Raw genomic sequence first — 3,192 nt, forward strand, 5'->3', positions numbered from 1 at the left:
CACACTGGACCTTTGCAAATTGCGAGATTCGAGTGTTCGAGCTGTGTGCTGAGCAATTTCAGATTTTCTGGTGGGTCGTTGACAGTGTTCCGACCTATGGCTCGCATCCCGAGAAGTGAGGTTTAAAGCCGAGCACGAAAACCCGAAAAATCGGATTTTTGGTTAGCTCTCGGGTTGCCTTCAGAGGGCTGTGTACCGGTACGGGAGTGATGGCTGTACCGGTACAGCCATCGACTTTGGCCGCTTCTCAGCCAACCCGAGGCTCGGGCTGGGCGTTTTCGCAGAAGGTGTACCGGTACGCGGGCCCGTGTACCGGTACGCAGTGCAGATTTTGAGCTGTTTGAACTGCAGGGGGTTTTTCGCGTTTGTGGCACCTCTATTTGTATCACCCACGCCCCTAGGGCTCCCCTGAGCTTGGCACCTGCAGGGAGAAGAGGTAAGGGAGCCTTCACACCCTCCCTCTCCATTTCTTTGATTTTGCTTGGGTTTTTAGAGATTAAATCCCTCTTTTTGCTCCTTTTTGGGTTTTGGAGGCTATTCCACCATTGGAGCTTGGGTTTGGAGCTTGTTGGAGGAGAGATTCTTGGACCTTGAGGGTTTTGAACCTTGTTGGAGGCTTCTAAGAGGTTGGTGGCTTATTCTCTTCCTCTAGATTTTGGTTTTGATGCTTTGTAGTAGATCAAACCCTAGAAATGGGATTTTAGGGTTTATTTGGGCATTTTCGTTTTAGGGCTTTTGAAGCTCAATTGGTTGGATTAGAACCTTCCTCTAGGTTAGATTGGAAGGGTTCTAGCTCTCTTTTGGAGCATAGGAAGAGATTTCTTCTCTTGAGGTGAGTTTTGCCCATTTTTGCTAGATGCTTAATGTTTGAGCTTTTCGCTCTCCGTTTCGTTTGGATGACACTCTTTTTGATGTTCCTAGGGTGCTAGAAAGCTTGTAGAAACCTCCGTTGGAGCAAACGAAAAGCTTCGTTGTCGTCGGTGGGTTTGACCTAGCCTATAATATGAGAAAATCTCATATTTGGTGATAAGTGCTTTGTTTACTAATAATTCATGCATTTTCATATTAAATGTATTTATTATGATTTTTAGAATGCTTAAAGTGCATAAGTTATATATGATGAATTTTTGGACCTCTATGTAGTAGAGAGTTGCTTGGGAGATCTTTGGTTGCATTTAGCATTCTATATGAGGTTTGATTTCATGGTTCTAGAGAGTAAATGAGCTACGATTCATGCGTTTAAACATAAGTTTAATTGGGACATGAAAGATGACAATTGCTACAATTGTAGGCATCGAACTTGATATCATGTGAATTGGAGAGCTAATGTCATCAAGCGGCATTGAGCTCAGGACTTGTGAGAACCTAGTGGATAGGGCCATTGAGGGATTTGGAAAACATGTTGAACATCAAATTGCCTAAGTGTCATCAAGGGGCACTAGGCGTAGCAAATGTTGAAACTTCACATTGTGACTTAGACTAGATCTTCGGGATGCTAGTTATGATACCATGTTAGAGACATGAGGATTGGATATTTGAGACTTGGACTATGCTTGCTTGCCATTTGTGCTCATTCGCACATGCTTGTGAGGGTCGCTCCCTACAAGCCGGCACTCCGGAGTTAGCCTACGCGACTTATGTTCGCTCGTGCGGTATTGAGAAGCCTACGGGGTCGAGTGGGACAGACACATTCCAAGAGTAGGAATGTCGGGCTACCACAGGCACTTAGGCGGCACAAGCTGGACTACCTTGGGTAGGTCCCTAATTGGAAATGGAAATCGACACGGGGTTGAGGATGAATGATCACTACTAGATAGACTTAGTAGTTGGGTTACATTTACATGCTTTTAGCATAGTGTGAGACATGTAGTATACTTGGTTGCCATATTAGAACTTCTACATCATGTATTGACAAAGGTTAACAACATTAAACTAGTGTGATTGGACTTAATTGTAATGATAGAATAGATGTACATTTTGGTTGACATCATGCTTATTTGAGACACAGTAGACTAGCATTTCATTTATGCTTTCTTTCAGCAGTTTATGTATATGCTCCTTATTGCTTTTATTATTATCGTTACTTACCCTTGTTTTTGGGGCCTAGTGGAGCAAGAGCTGAGGTCAGTAATTGCCCACTGGGAACTATAAATTATAGTTCTCACGCCCTCTTTTTCTCGATGTTTTTCAGAGCCTTCCACTCAGGGAGAGGCCAGGGATCGCGGAAAGGGTATCGCCTCGGGCTAGCGTGCTTACCGAGGGATCGTTCGATAGGTGGTCTACCTCTCGTGTTATCTTTTGTGAGAGGTTGAGAGTTGTACCCGTACATGTATAGAGACCACCATTTTTGTACTAGAGACTGATATTGTACTACTTATGATTTCCTTTATTGTCTATCCCTATCTCCTTACTTGGGTGTAGATGTTAGAACTATATTTGCTCTGATATCATTAGTTACTGTTATTTCACTTCTTCTACTTGTTTTATTACTTGCTTTTACTTCCGCTTTATTGTAGACGCCTTATATGTGTTGACATATGGCGGGTCTGGGCTCGCTACCGGGAGGGCCTCCGCCGGTCCCGGGGCGTGACAGTATTTATAATATATCACCCCTTTTTATTATTATCTTCTTCTTCTTCTTCTTCTTCTTCTTCTTCTTCTTCTTCTTCTTTTTTGTAAGTGATAAATGATTTTTTTTTTTTTTTTTTTTTTGTTAGGAGGGAGATGTTGATCAAGAGAAAAACGTTGAAAAAGCTATAGTTCAAGAGGAGGTGGATGCTATTGAAGAGAATACGTCTTTGGTCGAAGAAACTTCAGAAAGGATTGCTTTGAATCTTGATCCAACTATTACCACGTACGTAGGCTCAACTTTGATCAGTCAGGTCATTGATATGATAAAACTTCGAGTTATCGAGATTATAAGACTATTCAAGAGAGAGTTCGGAACCATTGCCGTAGCCTTTCATCTTTTGGCATTAACATTTCAAATCTGGAAGCGCGTTTACAACGACTTTTTGATGGAGCGGCAGCGATTGAGAAAGTAATGTCCCTTCCAATTTTTACCTCCTCTACTCGATTGGTAACAGCTGAAGAGAATTTAGATATGCTAGAAAAGGAACTCGAAATATGTCTTTCTTCTCAAAATTCCCTTCACCAGAGCTTGGAGCAATATTCTTCTGAATTTGCTCGTCA

General features: G+C 42.3%; 1 long non-coding RNA gene across 2 annotated transcripts; it reads left to right on the forward strand.

The window, feature by feature from the left end:
* The first annotated feature begins 292 nt into the window (after nucleotides 1-292).
* On the forward strand, nucleotides 293-2,248 carry LOC109704471. 2 transcript variants are annotated; one of them, XR_002214390.1, is made up of 3 exons: nucleotides 293-436; nucleotides 534-626; nucleotides 2,192-2,248. It is a non-coding gene; the product is annotated as an uncharacterized LOC109704471 (long non-coding RNA). The 2 variants fall into 2 exon arrangements; XR_002214389.1 differs by lacking the exon at nucleotides 2,192-2,248 and adding an exon at nucleotides 731-980.
* Nucleotides 2,249-3,192: the final 944 nt, after the last annotated feature.

The sequence above is a fragment of the Ananas comosus genome, unplaced genomic scaffold (genome assembly GCF_001540865.1).
Source record: "Ananas comosus cultivar F153 unplaced genomic scaffold, ASM154086v1, whole genome shotgun sequence".
Classification (NCBI taxonomy): Eukaryota; Viridiplantae; Streptophyta; class Magnoliopsida; order Poales; family Bromeliaceae; genus Ananas; species Ananas comosus.